Consider the following 20,036-nt stretch of genomic DNA (forward strand, 5'->3'; position numbering starts at 1 on the left):
CTGACTTCGCCTCTCTGGGCCTTAATTTCCTGATCTGTCAGGAAGCTATTAGCTAGATTTCCTTCAAGGACTTCACCTGAGAGGTAAATAATCGACTCAATGTAAGTAGCCCTCAGTAGAGCTTGGCACAGTGAGTACCCCGTAAGTGCCACAGAAGCTGGGTAGCTGGGTAGTTGACTACCCATCGCTCACCAGGTGTTACACCAAGATGTCTGAGCACAAGAAGGAAAACATCCTTTGCAATGTGACCTGTGACCAACAGACAGTCGCCAAATCTTAGCTCGTCGCAGAAGAATCAACCCAAATTCATCTTTGCCCACTAAGCACCAGCCTGCCTGCCTCTGTTTTCACAGCTGTTCTATCCCTTTGGCTCCAGTTGGTATCAGCCAGCTCACGTCAAATTCTCAACCGAGTCTTGCCTGTCTTGTGATGCTACAGCTTGGTCTCCTCTCTACTGCCAAGCTTTCTGTCTCGTTTTAATCCCTTTCGGGGAGCGATCTACAGGCTCCAGTGGAGGAGGAGTCCATGTTTGCAGCGAGCCCGGCCTTCAAATTTCTGAAAAGTAGTCAAGGCAACTGTCACTTTCACCTGCATCCGAACTGTTACACCCAGGGACCTCCAGCAAGCCCGTGGGAAAACAGTGTCTCCGCCAGCTTGCTGTGTGGCTTCCAAATCAGTGATTCTAAAGTCAACTCAAAGCAAACGCTGAGATTTTGAGCTGCCAGATTGGCATCTGAGTTGATTTTGGGACAAACTGAGGGCATTTTATGGGGCCGGATTTTTGCCCCTTGGTAACAATCTCCCCGTGTCCTTGTTTGCCGTTCGTGTAGCCATCTTGTGCCCACTAATTTTAGCTTATTGAGTCTAGTTATTGAGACATCTTGGTCTGGAAACATCCTGGCCTTGTGGTCTGTCTGGAGCTCAGGGACAGCGCTGGTGAACGTTCGCTTTTGATGAATGACTAACTAAGGACCCAGAGTTCACTCTTCTTTCGTCTCCTTGAGGTGCTTCCTCTCAGTCGTCTCTCTCCAGTGCCCTTCAAATGTCCACAAACACTCTGAGGTTGGCTTTTCCTCGGATGGCTCTAGAGCAAGCACTTCACCATGTTGGGTGGTTAATGCTGGGACTGTGACCCTCAAGTCTCTTCCTTACATGGTGCAACAGAGGGTGGTTTTTGTTTTGTTTTGTTTTGGTTTTTCGAGACAAAGTTTCTCTGTGTAGCTTTGGAGCCTGTCCTGGAACTCACTCTGTAGCCCAGGCTGGTCTTGAACTCACAGAGATCCACCTGCCTCTGCCTCCTGAGCGCTGGGATTGAAGGCGTGCTCCACCACCACCTGGCAACAGAGGTTTTTTTTTAAGGTCACTGTCTCCCACTGTCAATGAGCCGTTCTATTTTCTTATGACGAAATGTCTTTGAAATGAAGTTATTCGTGTGTGAGGTGTGTATGTGTTGCATTTAATTGGCTGTTTTTGATTAACCAAGCTTGAAGTGGTTTTTACTTTGCCTTTGAGACGTCTTTGCCTTAGCTGAGTGTGTTAAAATGCTGGGCTGTATGGTAGAAGGACAGTACTTGGCACAGTGCTTAGGCAAGCCGTGGTACTTAATTACTGCTGGTTTTTCAGAGACTCTGGTGTTCTCATTTGTCGAAACGCAGTTAGAATAGGGCAGAGCCAAGCCAATAGGGTGCTCATTCTCTCCCTGGGAGCTTACTGTCAAGAGGCCCTCAGACAAGATACAACATGACTCTGCAAATGTAAAATCAGCACAGTAACAACATGTAGTACATAAAGCTGTCATGAAGATGAAAAGTTATAGTAGATAAAAGCAGTTACAATCACGTGTGACACGTCAAACAACTTAGTACATACATCATTGTCAACATTATTTGTGTGACGGGTACCATGCCAAGTGATTTCCGTGCAACTAACTCAGCTCACCAACGGCGGGAAAATTGATCTGCTTCCTTTTGTGTCTAAGAAAGATAATTTGGGGGAAAATTACTGTTCTTAATACTTAAATTTATTTCTAAAAACATTTCTTTGACACTGACATTTCACCCACCCTGTGGATTGAAATCCTTAGTGCCTCTGTCTCAAGTCTTTGCTTTCTCTGATTCGTCTGCCCCCATCAGATCACACATATTTAGAAGATGTCATCTCTCGGGCATCTTTGCCACCCCCTTCCCTCTATCCTGCTTCTGGCTCAGGTGACTTTTGATGCAATTTCTGTTTCTCCATCCAGCTCTGTGTACGACTTTCCAAAGTAGCTTCCTGAGCAGAGTTCCAAAGACAGTGCCGACTCTCTGGCTTGGAACTTAAGATCTTTTCTTTCTGGTCTTAACCGTTTGGATCATTCCCTTTCTCGCTCTCCTTTGTATGCTATTTCTTCTCACTTCCTCCAGCCGTTTATTTTCACACAAATATTCATTCTTTTCCTCTCTCCGTGAAGCTGTTTTTACTAATTCACATGACAGTCTCTCAGTAAAACATTGAAACATTATATATATGGGGATAGTTGGACAAGTCAATACCAGTCTGAAGCGCTCTTGCTTGTCCTCAGAGATCACCACCATGGTTAGCACAGGTATGCTTTTCCACATCCTGGCATTTATATATCCACTTATGAACTTATAAAGCGTGTGCCTTGTTATTTGCTGTGGATGTCTATGACATAAATAGCATCAACCGTACATATCATTCTGCACTTCCTTCCCTGTCCCCTATCTCCCCCCCCACCCCCGCCCCCAGCAATCTGTCCTAGCGATCTGCCCATCACCATGCATCCTAAACACCACCACTCATTCTCCAGACTTTACAAGATCTCATTTATGGGATGTGGTTTCCTCCACTCATTGTCACCCAACCCGGACATAACTGTGCAACTCTAGACAGCCCTATAAAGTTGAGGCTTCAGTTTCATTGTCTTTAAAATGGAAGCAGTTATTTTTCTGCCCTTCTTGAAGAGCTGTGGAGCCCAAACAAAGCAATGTGTGTGAGAGAACTTTCCTATTTGCTTATATAAGAGGTCATTGAACTGTAGTGATGAAAGACGTTACAATTCAATTGTGTAGCTTCTTAGAAGTTTAAATGGTATAGAATTTAAAGTAATGAACAAATTATTAATTAGACAAAAAAAACCCACTTGAGCTTTCCTTTCCCAAAGCTTCCACATCAATTATTTGTATTTTCCTCATTATTATTGGCCTCGTAATAAAGTGATATAGACATAACTTATACTTCATTTTTAAATGGGAAGTAAAAGGAAATCAAACATTTATTAGATCATGCATGTATGGTATACTATTTCTCCCTACTATGAAAACTTTCAGATATCCATAAAATTGAAAGAATCTACTAAGATACCTGTAAACTAGTGTGTAGCTGACATCTATGCTTTGCTGTGTTTGTTTTATCATAAATCTGTCTGTTGCTCCATCTTCTCATTCATCCATTCATATATGTAATTTTGGGGATATATTTTCATATAACCTGCAAATGTTAGTAAAGTTTCTGGGCTGGAGAGATGTCTCAACTACTTAAGGCTAGACTCACAACCAAAATATCAAATCGAATTTCCCCTAACTCACCCCAAATCATACGTATCAACTAACCAGACTTTAGTGTCTGCCCATAGTATATTTTTCCTTGATAAAAATGGGATTCATTTTAACATTACAAAAATCTTGGTATATTATAGTGTTTTTACATGCTTTTCTTTTACTGAAATGGTGAAACTCTCTTTTCAAACTAATTCTCACGTTAAAAACTGGTGTATAAAATCGCCTGAAGCAGAGCTTCCGTGGACGAAAGGGACTTGGGAACCTTCAGCTTTTGCCCCCTAAGGCGGTCTCCAAGAGCCTTTTCTTGATGGTTCCAGTGCCATGAACTATTCAAATTGGGTCAGTGTGTTAACCTCAGGAGCCTTGGTGTCATCTATGAAGCAGGGCTGTATATGTAGCTCTTTCCTAACTATTGGCTCCTCTTTTCTCGTGGTACCAAAGCACTGAGACCTTTGCAGACCCTTTCCTCTCCAGCCCCACAACAGAAAGCTTTCTTTTGTTTTAATGAGTTCAGTACAAGAAACTACATTTGAGATTGCGATATGAAGGCCTGAAGTGAAAACCTCAGTTGGAGGGGCTGTCTGTGAAATGGAGGAAAAGTGGAAAACAAGAATCTGACCTCAACAGAGAGCGAGGTACCGGAGCCTGGGTTAGCACACCAGCGTGCGCGTATAGCTACGCTGCCCATCTGCCAGGACTCAAAGCATCCCCAAGAAATTCTGTGTCCTGTCGGGAGTAATCTGCTTAGTGCCTCCTGGGGACATGATGCTGTGTCTGTGAGAGAGGACCCAGCCCTCACTCTCAAGGGTGAGAGGGCTCTGTCCAGTGGGCTGCACCAAGCAGCCGACTGTGCAGATCAGGACCCTTGGGTGGGAGCTAAGTCTGGGTCAGGTTGAGCCAGAATCATGTGAGCCAAGTGAATATGTTGGAGGATAAATATTAGAGCTATGGGAAGACCACGATTAGTCATCAACATCTGAGGAGAAGCGTGAGTCTGGAAAATAGAAGGAGAAAGCAGGGCTAGGTTTGGGGTTCGGTTGTGAAGCAGAAAGAGAGAAGAATGGTCCCAAACCTGAAGTATGAGGGGTCTCGGTACTCAGAGGCTATCCTAACTACGTAAGAAACACTGCACTGTGTCTAGCTCAGCTTTGTGCCCTTAACCTAAAGAAAGTGAATGGTAGGTTGCAGATGGCTACTCAGCAAATGTTTATTAAAGGAAGGGGGGGGGGATGAAGAGAAATGAGAGAGAGAGAGAGAGAGAGAGAGAGAGAGAGAGAGAGAGAGAGAGAGAGAGAGAAGACAGATGGATGAGTTTAACCTGAGTTGTAGAAGGTCTGGGCACAGATCTATTATCATTGCTGCATGGTTGTTATAGAGAGTTTGAATGTAATTTCTTCATCAACAACTATTATTTTAAACATATTTTGACCACAATTTACACTTTAAAAAGGGAGGGGGAAGGCATTGCATGAGGATCCGAATAAACCTGTACTCACCCACACTCACATACCAAGAGTCTTGTGTTCTAACGATTTTCATTCCATTCTGTCCCCTTCCTAAAATCCTGATCTCTAACCCACAAGCCTAAACACTTTTAGGTCCAATCTCTTTGATCTTTCCTAGGACAGTGTTTTCTGCGATGATCTCTTTCCTTTCCAGAATTCTCAATCTGGTGTGTTCTCTCCCTCCCTCTCTGTCTCCTAAGTGGGAGTTGATGGTTTTTGAGGAACATCAAACTCCTCCGGTCTCATGGGAAGCAGATACAAATCCTGCTTTTGCTGTGACACACCGCACAGTGCCCCGTTCACAGCAGTGGCCTCAGGAGTGTCGCTGGTCCTTAGCTATCCCTCCTTCCTTTCTCACCTCCTGCATCTTCCTTTACCTTCAAGACGACAACCTTTCTCCGTTTTCCGTCAGAGGAAGGGGTCTCCTCACTGTTGCTTGACTGCACAAATCCAGAGCCAATCTCTTCCTCCTTCTCCTTTGCTCTTCTTTATCCCTTCCACTTTTGACCGGGTAGTTTTGATCTGTACTTCCTTAATAAGGACCCTTTCTTCATTTATTTTATGCTTGGATGCATTCATTTATTTAATCAGCCTTTTAAATTTAGCTTAAGAAATGTTTTATCGAGTAAAACACAAACCCAGCTGCTTAAATGGAAAAAAGACATATAATTCCTGCTCTCAAACACCTTGAGGAGTGGCAAAAGGCTTGGATTTGTCTGGTGAGTTGTCCAGGGCTCGCAACGACAAGGTCACTGGATTGTGACAAGTGGGTAAAAGGTCAAGCTTTGGAGCTTTGTAGACCTGGAGTTAAATTTTGGCCCAACCAGTCTCTAGCCATCTGTTTTGGTGCATGTAACTTCTCCAAATGTCAGTTTCTCTGTAGTGAAATGGTTGTTTAGGTATTTGTGGTATGGAATAGTTCATTTTGACTATAAACTTGATCGACTTGAGGAGTTTCCCGGAGATGGTAAAACACACCTCTGCATATGTCTGTGAGGATTAACTAAGTGGGGTGAACCCATCCTGAACATCAGTCATATCACCTATGGACGGGACCCAGACGGGATAAAATGGGTGGAAGGAGAGAGCCTAGAAGCACAGATGTTCTTTTCCTGCTTTCTGGCAGCCGTGATATGAATGGCCCAACTTCACCATCTCCTCCTAGCTATCCACGATGGACTGAAACCTCTGGAGTCCAAATAAGCTCTTCTGTTTTCTAAGCTGTTTCCCTCAGATGTTTGTCTCATTGAAGCAGTGGTGTGAAGGTAACATGATCTCACCTAATCCCGCTAGGTCCTGTGTGGTGTGTTCTGTGATTGGCCCAACAGATGAACCTGAGGCTCTGAGATAAGAACTCAGACATTCTCACTCGAGAGTCTGTGATTCTGCACATAAAGCATATACAGCATATACCTTACTGCTCTGAGTCTTACAGAATGTGGGGCTAGTCCTTCATATCACAGACTAGACCCTAGTTTTAGGGATTAGTTGCAGGGGTTATCACACACTCAACAGGTTTATTGCTAGTTCTAGAACGTCACCATGCTAATTTCCTGCTCAAGAGATGAGACTGCATCTGCATAACACAGACAATGCAGACACCGAGGACATCAACAGATCGTAATTACCATTGAGCCTGGGTTCCTGCTCTGTGCTGTGAAGTTTATACACATGGGCTCCGGTACCTTACAACACTGTGAAGTAAGTGTTATCAGTCACGTTTCCAGATGGGATGACTGTGTAGATGGTAAATGCATGCTTTAGTTGCTTCTGCTCCAAGTAGTCTCATTAATAGTAGGAGTAGCAGCAGTAGTGGTGATAAAATTACTAGAAGCTAGACATGAATCCAGGTCTGTTTGGTTCCAGGGAGATTTTCATCATGAAACCTAACAAAAAGCCTGGGCTCAGAGCAGCTTTATACACAGACTGGTTTTTCTATGGAGTGTTTCATCTGATCTAAAATGCTTCCACTCTAGCAAACTACGGCTCTAGTCCTTGATGCTATTCCAGACACACTAGGTCCGTCACTCTCTTTGCAGTGGTTGAATCCAGGTGTTTCCTTCAGTGATGATGCCTCTGTAACAAGCCCCGAGACCTTAGCACAATTGATGCTGTGTTGGAGGCACCATTCTGACCTTAGAACCCAGCACACAGGTCCCAACCCTCGTCAAAACAGGAGCAAAGACCTAATCCATAAAAGACCTGGTCCATAGCTCCCGGGTCTGGAGAAGCCCCTACATGTACTGACCTCGCTTTTTGGCTTTTGCAGTTTTGCATCTTGGTAACTGTTCTCGCTAACTGAGGTGTGTCAACCAGGATGTGGGTTTTGTGCATAAAAGGCAAAGAATGGTGAAGCTTGGGCTACACCATTTGGGCAAGTTCCCTGTGCAGTTGTTGGCGGGCAATTCCGTCTTTATTCGTTGTTAGGAGGGTCTATGTGTGTTCTTTGGTGACATTCCCTTGCAACACCCCAGTCCTGCTGCCTGGACTCAGAGCACGTCATTTTCTTCTGCGGTGTGTTGGTCACTTATGTGACATAAACGATTTACAGGAAGAAGGGTTCGTTTGGGGGCGATGATGTCAGAAGATTCAGTCTACCACAGCAGGCGCAGCTCACGGTAGAGTGGAGAGGGAGTGGAGAGCAGTACTGTAGGAAGGAGTGAGGGCAAGAAGGAGTCCCTCACAGGTTACTGCCTCTCAGTGACTCCATCATCTTACCAGTTTGTCAATGGAGTAATTCCTTCATTAGGTCAGAAGCATCATGACTTAACTGTGTCTGGGAACACCAACTCTGTCTCTCTAACTCTCTCTGTCTCTGTCTCTGTCTGTCTGTGTCTGTCTGTCTGTCTGTCTGTGTCTGTCTGTCTGTCTGTTTCTCTCTCTCTCTCTCTCTCTCTCTCTCTCTCTCTCTCTCTCTCACACACACACACACACACACACACACACACACACACACACACTTCATTAATCCTGTAGGTGAGTCTTAATCCAATCACATTGACAGTCAACATCAGCCACCACATCTGGATCTCAGATGAGCCTTAAACAATGTGAGGTGAGCATAGAGAGTAAAAGGCAACGGACCTCAAAGAGAGTTCTGTAGAAATTCTTCTTCAGGACATCAGCAGATGCTCAGCAAGCGGGGAGCAGGGTGTCTACTCTCTCACACAATGAGGCTGGTCCTCTCTGCTCTTCAGGAGAGGAATGATCAATGTCTGCTTTCTGCTTTTTAAACAGTAGACTATAGGTTCTGCATCTCCAGCCTGGAACTCACTCTGTAGTCCACGCTGGCCTCCAGTTCACAGAGACCCATCTGCCTCTGCCTCCCGAGTGCTGGGATTAAAGGCGTGTGCCACCACCGCCTGGCTTATCTTTTATTGTTTTGAGACAAGGTCTTGCTTGCTATGTAGCCCGTACTAGAACTCCTGATCCTCCTGATTTGGCCTTCCCATCACCTTTGTACTTGGCTTTTTTATAATTTTCTTGCTATATATTTTACTTCATTGCTCGGCATGTGTATGGTTCAGAGAAACCTGTCTAAGATGGTCTTCAGTGAGCTTTTTGGACCATGTGTGCTAGGTTGAGTCTTGTACTGCAGGATGTTAGGGGGCTCCGTGTTCTGTGGACTAGCCTATGTCCCTTCCCTAACTCATAAGGCTGGGGAGCTCTGCTTACTGCTGCTTCTGCCTTTGAATCTGTGGAATCCCGTTGGAGACCTTGTCAGCGAGGCTGGAAGTGATAGGAAGGCCCTTGAGAGGAACTAAAAGGTATTTGGGTTGAGTGGGAAGAGGTACAGCTGCTTGAGGAGCTCCTCATGGCCAAGTGTTCATGGATGACAGGTGCTTCTGTAAACGGAGCGCTTTCAGCTCTGCCGTGCTAGAACATTTCCAGGGGGTTGCCAAAATCTCTTCTAGAAATGTGACTGATAAGAACTTAAGTTTCTTGGGTTGGAGAGACGACACAGTAGTTAAGAGTATTTGCTGTTTTTCTAGAGGACCTGAGTTCCATTCCCAGCACCCACTGAGGCCAAGGGGACCCCTCAGGAAGATGCCACAAGGGTTATCCAGGGGATGGTCAAAGCCCTGATGCCAGGGACACTTGTGGTAGACGATATGGAGAAGCCCAGATAGACAGTCTCTTGGCAAAGGACAGAAGGGTCAACCTCGTGTAGGGAGACTGTTTTACTGACCTGGGATCATGAGTGCAGACATCAGAAAGACACAACTTTCCATGGATGTCAGAACACACTCACACTTGAGAGCCTGGGATGCATCCAACTTCTGCTGGCCAATGACAGCAAGAGAGCCTGACCCAGGCCTCACCTGGACGTAGAGGTCAGAGCCTCCCTCTGGGGAGAGGAAAAATCTTAGTCAGAGAAAGAGTAACTCTGTTCTCAGCTATGTCCATAGCCTTGATCTACACTTTGAACTTCTCTGCCTAGTGAACTGTTCTTCATTTTGCTCTCTGCTCAAATGTCACCTCCTCAGGGAAGTACTCCTGGCTTTGTAGGCTAGGGGTATTACTTCCTGCCTCTGGTGATAACTGAAGAATTAAATGGGTACTTGTTGCGAATCTGTCCTCTACCAGACAATGAACACAGTGAGGACAGGGCTGTCTCTAACTGTTCTCTTGGACTGTTTAGAACCTTCCACTTCCACTGTGGACGCCCACCAAGGGAACAACAGTGTCTGTTGGAGGGATGAATAAATGAGCCAAAAGCCTTCAGGACTTCAGCTACATGACTATTAATTGTCACTTCCACAAGTTCAAAAACTGTGCGCATTTTTTAACTAGGCTCTTGATCTCAGTCAAAAGAAAAGGGTTGGAGAGATGAAAAAAATGATATGGGACTATTTTAAAAAGCAAATCGGCATCCCTCATGTCATTTGGGGCCAGCTACGTGGCAAACATGAAATGCACTTTGAACGTGGTCAGCTCACGAAGCTGGACAGAGGGAGTCATCAAGCTCTGCTCTCTGCAAAGTCACCCTTGGGCATACACGTGCTGCCTGCTGCCCAGGGGTTTGTCCATCTAGCCAGGTGGAGGTGACGGTAATGATGCAGGTGACTCTGCCGTCACATCTGCGAGGAGCAATCTCCTTGATAAGTCGGCAGAGTGTGTCAAGATGAATACGGAATCCAGGTCGGTGAGGAGTAGTCGCTGTGCTGTGAGAGCTCTTTGTTTCTCTCCGGCATGTGGGTGCACAGCCTTTGATGTTAGCATTTTGGCTCATTAATAACTAATTTACATCTCCCAGACAGCAAATTGTGATCTGACACAAATTCATAAAAGAATTCCAAATGGTGAAACTCTTTCATACAATGAGTCCTTTGTGGGCTTTTCTCTCTTTCTCTCTCTTTCTAACTTAAGGAGTTTGTGATTAAAATTTTAATGCAATCATTGAAATCTCCCGGGCTACTTGAAAATAAAGTACCATCTTCTTTCCTCCTTCTCAGAGATCATGACAACTGGCTGCTCCTCGGTAGATGCTGTAAATGGTACAATTGCTTTTTCATCTGCCCCGAGCCTCAGATTAAATCGGATGTCCTCAGTGAGCCAGAGGAATAACCCAGTAAAGCGTCTGTCCGGAGGCAGTGACAGCCAGTGATGGCACCTCCTCCTTTGACTTTGGGTGCTTCTCTGCAGGTTACCAGCAGATTGCACTTTGCATAAGATTGTCTCATTGGCTCCTGGGACTCCCAGGGATGATGCTCATTTCTCCAGATGTCTAAAGCCCCAATCTGAATTATTCTAAAAGCCTAGCTAGGCAGGCCAGAGTTACTTACGGATCCTGTTGGTGACATTCTTGGAAGGCCACTTGCCTCATGAAAAACATGTTGGCTTTTGATAGCTAGTTTTAACTATCATCTTGTTATAACCTAGGGTCACCTGGGAAGAGAGTCTTAATGAGGAAATATCTGGATTTGGTTGGCTGCGGGTATGTCTGTAGGAGATTGACTTAATTGCAGGGATCAATGGAAGAAGATCCAGTCCACTGTAGGAAGCACTAATCCCCTAGGCGGGGGTGGGGTGTGGGGTGGGGGGTGGGGTCTTGAGTATTTATAAGGGCAGAGAAAGTTAGCTAAGAGAAAACTAGGAGGCAAGGATCTATGCGTTTATTCTCTTTCCGCTCTTAACTGTGGGTGATGCTTTAACTGGATTGACTCCCCCAAACAATGGACTGTAACCTGGAATGGTGAAGCAAATGAGTCCTTTCTTCCCCGAGTTTGCTTTTTATCACAACTGAAGTAAAGTATGGGTCTTACATGCTTTACTCTGGGTTTCTTCCGGGCATATGGCGGCCAAGGGGAGTCAAGCTGGCTCTTGGAAGGCAAAGTTAGATGCATCCTCTCTCTCTCTCTCTCTCTCTCTCTCTCTCTCTCTCTCTCTCTCTCTCTCTCTCTCTCTCCCCTCTCTGTCTCTCTGTCTCTCTCTCTCTCTCTCTCTGTCTCTCTCTCTCTTTGTCTCTCTCTCCCTCTCCTCAGCACCCCAATCACTTGTCTCTGAGAAAGACTTTGTCTCCCAGTGTGTTGATGACTCATGGCTCAGTGCGGGAGGCAGGGAAAGGCTCCCCTTTGTGCCAGGATAAGAAAATGCCACGTGTATCCAGCCACCTGGAAATACCTTTCCTGAATGACAAAAGGAGGTCTGTGCGCGAACAGAAAGGAGACAGACCAGAAAAATGCCTCCATCACCTGGCTGTGGGCAGGGGAGTGGGGCGGAGCTATGGACCGAGACAAGGGGTGTTAGCTCTCCCATTGTGTGACCTCTGGCAAAGGACTAGGTTCTGCTGAGTTACTCTTTGCTTGAAGAAATAGTTTCGCCAGCAGCCATAGGCTTGTTGTGCAGTGGAAACAGCCAGGATGGAAGGTCTCAACTGGCACCCTTGAGGTCAGACTGTAAATGGTCCCACAGCAGGAGCCAAATGGACAGCATGCGGGGAAGCAAGGAGTCCCTACTGGCTCCCTATATTATTGTAATAACAGAAAGAATGCATTAAGGATTCTAGGCAAGATTTCCACCTGGATACCGTCCCAGATTCAGATTCATCTGTGCATGCCTTTGGAAACAAGTCTTTCCCAGGGAGGCTTTTTTTTTTCCCTCTCCAATTTCTTCCTTACCATTGAAGGAATCTGAAGTTTGTCCTCCCCGCTTTGGTTGTAAAAAGCAAAAAAATCAGAGAGCCCACTTCAATGAGTGTAATTCTGCAGAGAGCGAAGAAGGTCTCATCGCCTTTGGGGGTGGTCTTTAATTCAAACAAACTTATCCCAGGAGGGGCAGGAGCCACAGCTGGCCCTTTTCTGTGGCTTGGGCATGCGGGCTGGGGAGCAGAGAGGGATTGGACTAGCTCACTCTTCCTTTCTTAGTTTATACTCTGGTCTATCTGACCCTAAGAGATGTTTGGAGTCCATCTCCTGTGAGGAGGTGGCAGGGACTGATTGTAGTGTCTGCAGACCACTGTGAGACCACAAGGGCTGAAGGAACACTTTGGACATTTAAGAATGGGCGCTACTGTTGTACTTATAAGTTTTATTCTCTTGGGTCCTGAATAGCTTAGGAGACACCTGTTTTTTTTTTTTTTTTTTTTTTTTTTTTTTTTTTTTTTTTTTTTTTTTTTTGTGTGTGTGTGTGTGTGTGTGTGTGTGTGTTTGTGCAGGTGTATGTGCATGTGTGTGTCTTTGCATGTGGAAACCAGATGTCAGCTTTGATTGTCATTCTTCAGGAATTCTCCACCTTATTTTTTGAGACAGGATCTTTTACTGGGACACAGTGCCTGCTCATCAGGCTAGGCTGGCTGTTTTAATTGAAAACTCCATACCTTTGGCCATTTCACTGTCTATAGTTCATCTTTTTAGCCTTAGAGAGTGGCCTAGTGGGAGGGGTGACTGTTGATACAAGTGAGGACCCGAGAGGGGCTGTAGTAATGACAGGGGCAAAGGAAGGCAAGGGAAAGCTTTGATCTATGCATATCTGCTTTGTCCTTGACCGGTGATCTCTGCTCTCAGAAGGACTTGGACTACGGGAAGGATCTGGAAGGGTGTCTGTGAAGAACAAACACACCAGCTGTGACTTGCCCAGAATGCTCACAGCATGATTTAAAAAATCTGGTGATGTGGTGGTGACAGAAAATCCCCTGGGTGACAGCTAAAGCCATCACGTTTGTTGAGTTACATCGAGTAACTGGTATGTCCAGGCCTAGCGAGCATATGTCTTGCTGCGTGGGTCATTTGGTTAGTGCTGAGGAGTTGGGTACCTGGAAGTCAGCTCACAGCGTCAGAGGGGCCTTTTGCCAGACCTCTGCCTAGTTTCATAAGTCTGCGGAGGGTCAAGGCTGCATTTCAGGTCTTGGGGCTTCCAGGATGCGTACGACTGTTTAACCCTGGTGTAGGTGGAGCTCAGGAGAGAATTCTTGTCAGTGCTCTTTGAAAACGACAAGAGGGGGCTGTGGCAGGCTAGGCTTTCCATTCACACTTTGGATTGCTTTGTCAAGACAACTCGGCACGGCAACTCCTTTACTTGGGCATGTGAGGCACATGTGAGGCTTGTGTTAGCATCAGGCTCTCACCTATCTGGGGTTCCTGGTGCTCTGCTCAGTGCCTGAGCATAACTGTATGCACACACCAGGAGATCATGGGCTAGTTCCTATGTCATCATTGAAGGGGACTCTCCCGTAGCAGGGGCTCCCTTCCAGACCCGAGATTAGGCACAGACCACACCCAAACACCTCTTTTCATAGAGAGAAGTGGGGAAGAAAAGTTAAAGTGGCTGCTTTCTGACTCAGACAGAAAAATAGCAGCAAATGACCTTGCAGGTGTCATTGTTAAGAGAAGAAGAAGCAGCCCTGTGGTGGAGGCACACGCCTTTAATCCCAGCACTCGGGAGGCAGAGGCAGGTGGATCTCTGTGAATTCGAGGCCAGCCTGGGCTACAGAGTGAGTTCCAGGACAGGCTCCAAAGCTACACAGAGAAACCCTGTCTCAAAAAACCGAGAGAGAGAGAGAGAGAGAGAGAGAGAGAGAGAGAGAGAGAGAGAGAGGAAGAAGAAGAAGAAGAAGAAGAAGAAGAAGAAGAAGAAGAAGAAGAAGAAGAAGAAGAAGAAGAAGAAGTAGGGGAGGTCTCTGTTAGAATGGGCTAGGATGCAATGGTAGAGGAGATAGAGGATGAGGGAGAAGGGGAAGGGGACAAGGGAAAGGGGCAGGGATAGTTGTCCTGGAGGGAGAGGAGACAGATGTGGCACATAGGCAAATGGCAGTTTATAAAGGTAAAGGGGGAAACTCTGTGTTAGGATGAGGTGTTTAATTTTAATTGGACATGTTAATCAGGTGAGCCAAAGGAGGCTTATGATTGCTGGACTTTAGTAGTCAGCCTCAAGGGAATGGACTTGGTGGCTAGCTTTAGGAATGTAATCTAATGGTTTAGCAAGGCAGACGGAATGGGGAGAAGGGTAAGGCCTCCAGAGACACATGCTCAAGTGGGCTGGTGTCCCTTCAATCATCAAGCCCATCTATGACATCAAGTTGGTTCCCTCATAATTACACCCTCATCTCCTCGTTGACTGATATGAAATTTAGGTAAATAATCAGGCCATTCTTTGATTTGGTGCTTTTAAAACAAATCTGCTTAGCCATTAATAAATGGAGCATTTTGTTGTGTGGACTGGGTCTTTCATGGTGTCACATAGTGGTAGGCACTTCTGTAGAACAGTGGTTGGTTGCTTCTCCTGAATCTTGGGGGCCTGTGTGAGAATCATTGGGGCTCACCTTTATCCAGCTTCTGTCTAGAGCTATGATTTGGTAAGGCAAACTCAAGGAATGCCTAGCAGAGGCTTCCCCGAGGACTTCAGGATAGTTTTGGAAAGACCACTTCTTGTTTTTGTTATTATACACAGTACAGCCTTGATTCTGAAAGGAGGTGTTTCTGAGATAGTCTAGAAGGAACTGACAATGATTTCTGAGTAGATATGCTTCTCCATGCAGCCATTCTGGTAGATATTCCTGAGCACCTCATGTATGGTGAGGAACAGATTGGATTGATGGAAAAATGCCTAGTTGGGAGTCACAAGGCTCTGGATTTGGAAGACAATATGGTGTAAGAGTGTGGGCTTCAGACCCAGATACCAAGACACAAATCTTAGTTCAGCAACCACGTGACTGGACCAGCTTTGGTTTTCTTGGCTTTGAAATGAGGCTAGTGGCTGCCCCACAGACTGGTTGTAGAGGTTTAACAGGGTCATACAGCTGGTGATGCTTTCTAGATAGGTGTCTGGTATCCCTAGTCCCAACCTATCTCCTGAATTTCAGACCTCAGTTTTCACCAGCTGGCTGCGTGTCCTTCCTTCCCACCATGTTTCACACTGCAGCTACCTTTTCTATCAGTCACCCTTGAATAGTCCCCCTCCTCCTACACGTTTGCATTAGAGAAGTGTTTTGTCATTCTCCTTTGTCCAAATCAGATGCCACTGCCACTCTCACATGTCTCTCCATCTTTCAACCTGGAATGTCCTCCACATTACCTAATCTTTGTGAATTCTGCTTTCCCAGATGGTATCATTCTCTATTTCATCCATTCCATCTACGGCCACCTCCTCACTCCAGCTTTTCATTTCTTGTGCAGGTTACAGAGCTATGTACCATTTTAAATTCTATACTACCACCAGAGTAAATTACTTTGTGCTGGAGAGCTATTGAAAAACCTCAGCATTCCTCCATAAATTTCCAAGGGAAGTTCACTTTTTTTGATCTGCAAAAGCTGGATCCGCATGTACAGAATTCCTTCATTCTTTCTATGTTTTTGTCTTCAGCTAGCCCCCAAAGGAAGCACTTCATGTTAGACCAGAGAGCCAAGCTCTGACTTCTGTCTAGAAGGATCTCTTCCGTACTCAAAATACTTCCTCACACCCCATGTACTCTTAGCAACTACTCAGGTGTCAGCTCTTCATGGAAGAGCTTCCTGAACCCTCCAGTCTGAGTTAGAGTCCTTCTCTCTGGTCTACCGTTTCATAGACTTGTGGCCTTTGTTTTCTTCTGGTCTGCATGCCGTCGAAGTTAGGGACTGCTTTGACCAGCTTGGCTACATCAGATGCTAGTACAGTGGCAAGCCGAGATGAACTAGATGGACATCTAGCATGTCTTTATGGAATGAGTGACCAGACAATATGGAAAGTGACCAGACAATATGGAAATGACCAGACAACATGGTATAGACTCTGGTTTGTGGGAGGAACTCCTTCAAGAGTTCCTTACTTCGACCTTGTCACTGAATAGCTAGCCCACTCGGGTAAGGTCCATTGTTCTCTTGACCTCAGGTTTTTCATATGAAGTAATACTCATAGATAATTTGATAAGAAAACACACACACAAAGCTTGAAATAAATGCAAATCTGTAATAGAAAGAACTAAAATGAATGAAAAGTGATTTATAATAAAACTGCATATATTCAGTAAGTAAGTACACAGAAGTATGTAACGAAGAGGCCAGATGCTTGCACCACCCTCTAGGCTGACAGTCTGGTTTTCAGAACAGTCTGACAGAATCGTGTTTGCGTGTTTTCCTGTAGTGTTTCATTGGGAATACTGGCTAAATGAAAAAACTTAATTTACAGAAACCATTTTGGCCAGAATACTGTTCCCTGACCCTTGGCTTAAAGAATGGTGCTAATGACCCCCTTTTACCTTGGGAGGAGCCATGGTGGATGAGGGGATGTAGCAGGAATCTTAGAAGGTCTTATTAATAAGAATGAACCTGAGGCCAGTTATTGGGGTGAATGCTGTAAGATCAGAGAAGCAGAACAAGCCACAGCTTCCTCACCTCACCAGTTCCTCAGCTGATCCTGTTTCCTCAGACTGGAAGCCTCTCAGTTCTCATCCAGAATGAATCTCAGCTGAACTGCTGCTCCAAAGCCCGAATGCTTAACCAGCCAAATGCTTCTAGTTTCTGGTCCTCACGCCTTATATACCTTTCTGCTTTCAGCCATCACTCCCTGGGATTAAAGGCGTGAGTCACCATGCTTGGCTGTATCCTTGGACACATGGATTTCTGCCTCTGGAATGCTAGGATTAAAGGTGTGTGCTACCACTGCCTATCCTTATGTTTAATATTGTGGCTATTCTGTCTCTGACCCCAGATAAGTTTATTAGGGTGCACAATATTTTGGGGAACACAATACCACCACAAGGGGCAGAAGAAAATTGAGATCCAGAGGTTGTCGAGGAGAGAAACAGTGTCTTCTGACATGACAGGACCACGCACCATGAACTGACTCATAGCAGCTGTGGCTACCTGCACAAGACCCAAAGGAGAGCAAGCCAATAAACATTTCCACTTGTGCAGCTGGGGCTTAGGAGCTCACACCTCGAGCAGAGGAACTATTGGCAACTGATGGCTTATGGAGAAGGGTTAGTCAGTTTTCTTTAAGGATGTGGCCCTTGATGGGCCAACCACATGCCAGCAAATGGCCCCATACCCATGAGTGTATGGCCAGCACTGATTGGACTCAGTGGTTTATAAAAAGAAAAAAAGAGGAACACGAAGTGGGGAGGGAGTGGGGAGTGGATCTAGGAGGAACTGGGGGTGAATATGATGAAATGCATTGTATGCATGTGTGAAATGTTCAAAAGATTAATAAAATTATTAGTAAAGTATTGTAACTTAATAAAAATAAATTAAACAAGAATGGTCCTAGTGAGACCCCTGTATAGATCTCTTTACGCCTCTATTGTTAAGCTTAGTTGCAATCCTGAGAATTCTTAGCATAGCCAATAACCTCACAAGAGATGCATTATCATTGCTGGGGAACTGATGGAGGCAGGGGGTCACCAGTACAGCTGCTCAGCGAGGAATCACACAGCTCACAGAAGCCTAACATTGGGTATCCCTGCTTGCCGAACGCCTCTCTCATTGTATTTGGTTTCATTGAATATAACGATTCGTTTTTCAAATGGAGGCTGAGGCGTAGGAAGTGATGTGATTGGCAGAAGATCACAGAGAAGCCATAATGGATCTTCTTTTCTCTCACACTGTGATCTTTCCACTCTATGGCCATGTTTTTACAGTAACTCTGGTGCTGGTGAGGACAAAAACCAAAGAGAATGCCATGTTCCTGGCAAGACAGACTCAAGCAGCAAGATGGCATTTGTGATCTTACAATCTCAGTTAAGTGTGTACACACTAGTTTATTAACTATCACAGTGTGTCTCTGACCGTCATTTTGGCCCATGAGTGAATAATACACTCATGTTGTGAAGTACAACCAAGCCTCAGGGACCTTTGCAGAGAGGAACTTGCAGACGTAGCAGTATTTGTGCATGGTAATAATTCATGTAAATTACAATCTCACGTTCACATTTAAGTGGAATGTCAACCTTTTTTTTTCTTCTTCTTCTTCTTATTTTTTTTTACTGTTGTGATAAACCAGAATGGATAGTGCTGTGTTACTGAAACATGGTCACCCCATCTCTGCACTTGAGCTACCGTCAGGGGAAAGCTCGCTGTTCAGGGAAGATTATAGCGACCGTGAAGTCCTTGGAATCCCCTTGTGTTCAGGCCATGTCACGTAGGCTGGAGAGAATGGCTGAAGGGCAACACCACAGCATCTTTTTATGATTTTTAAGCTTAAAGGCCCAATGCCTGGATTCACTATTTGTTTCGTCTTCTTGCCAAACCGAGGTATAAACTCACGTTCTCTCTCGATGTTTTCATTCTCTTCTCTGTTTTCTTTCTCTTTTTCTCACGCTCCATCCTTCCTTTTCTCATTCTCTCTTGCTCTCCGTCTATCAGTCCAGCTAAATCCCAGGCTTCAATACTACTTTATGCATCAAACCCATCTACTTCTGGTTGTGTCTGCGTTGTGGTTTTTTTTCCCTCACTACTTTCTAATAGATAACTGAATTGTCTAAAAGTCATGGTTGTTATTCTAGAAGGAAACAAAGGCAAGCATACAGACAACTTACCTTTTGTAGTCATATCTACTGTATGCTGACTCTATTTATTTATTTACTGGTTATTAGATTTTCATTTCCTGCAGGTATAGAAGAGTGAGAAACCAATCTGATTGTACTTGGCACCTTGTGCAGCGGTTTCCCAAAATACAGATTAGGCGGCTATCACCGCCATCACCACATGAATGAATCAGGCCATCCTCAGCCACAGACGTCTCCAGACTCGAAAGAGTGCTGTCTACTCAGCACTGAATACACATGAATGCATTGTGCTTTTGAGCGTGCAAAAAAAAACCCAGAGGCTTGCTGGGAGATGCTTCAGCTTGGGACTAAAAGGCTTCAAAGGCTTGCAGTCCAATCCACAGGCTTTGAAGTGAGTTGGTGTGGTGATAAGAGGAAGCTTGGCCCGCCATGGGGTACTGTATTCTTCCAGACTTTTCATTTCCAGCTGCAGAGCAAACACAGCCCCTGGTGCTCTGACTTATGCAGGTTATCTTTGCATCCAGAGAGAACCTCATTCCCATGAAACCAAAGTCAGACCGCACTGGTTCAGTTCATTCTGTATTCGGGGAAACTTCTCCCCACCACCCCCATTTATAATCACGATGACTTTTATCATTGTTTTTGCTGTTGTGAAATTGAATTCTAAGAAGTATAATAGTGTATTTATATACTGTGGTTGAAGCCATTGAGTAGTTAACTTCATAGCTTTTTGTCCTTTCTGTTTTCTGCAGCCGATGAACTGGAAGATGTGTATCCTGCTTTACCATTCACTACCTAGTCCCTTAGACAGAGTCTCTCACTGAACCTGGATCTAGGCTGATGAGGAGCAAGCCCCAGGGTTGCTCGTGTCCCACACTCCCAGTCCTACACACTCCAGGCTCACACGTTGTGATGAGGTTACAGGGGTGTATGACTATGCCCAACCCAACTTTTTACATGGGTGATGGGGATGTGAACTCAGGTCTTTATACTTGCACTGACTTTCTCCCTACACAAGAAGCAAGTTTGACTTTCACCATGTGATCATGGCAA

The 20,036-nt window shown here is 45.2% G+C and overlaps 1 long non-coding RNA gene across 1 annotated transcript; it reads left to right on the forward strand.

Annotated features, from left to right (window-relative positions):
* Nucleotides 1-233: 233 nt before the first annotated feature.
* On the forward strand, nucleotides 234-19,822 carry LOC131901506 (uncharacterized). The gene is made up of 4 exons (XR_009376751.1): nucleotides 234-1,062; nucleotides 17,035-17,126; nucleotides 18,117-18,215; nucleotides 19,736-19,822. It is a non-coding gene; the product is annotated as an uncharacterized LOC131901506 (long non-coding RNA).
* The last annotated feature ends 214 nt before the right edge of the window (nucleotides 19,823-20,036 follow it).

The sequence above is a fragment of the Peromyscus eremicus genome, unplaced genomic scaffold (genome assembly GCF_949786415.1).
Source record: "Peromyscus eremicus unplaced genomic scaffold, PerEre_H2_v1 PerEre#2#unplaced_95, whole genome shotgun sequence".
Taxonomy (NCBI): domain Eukaryota; kingdom Metazoa; phylum Chordata; class Mammalia; order Rodentia; family Cricetidae; genus Peromyscus; species Peromyscus eremicus.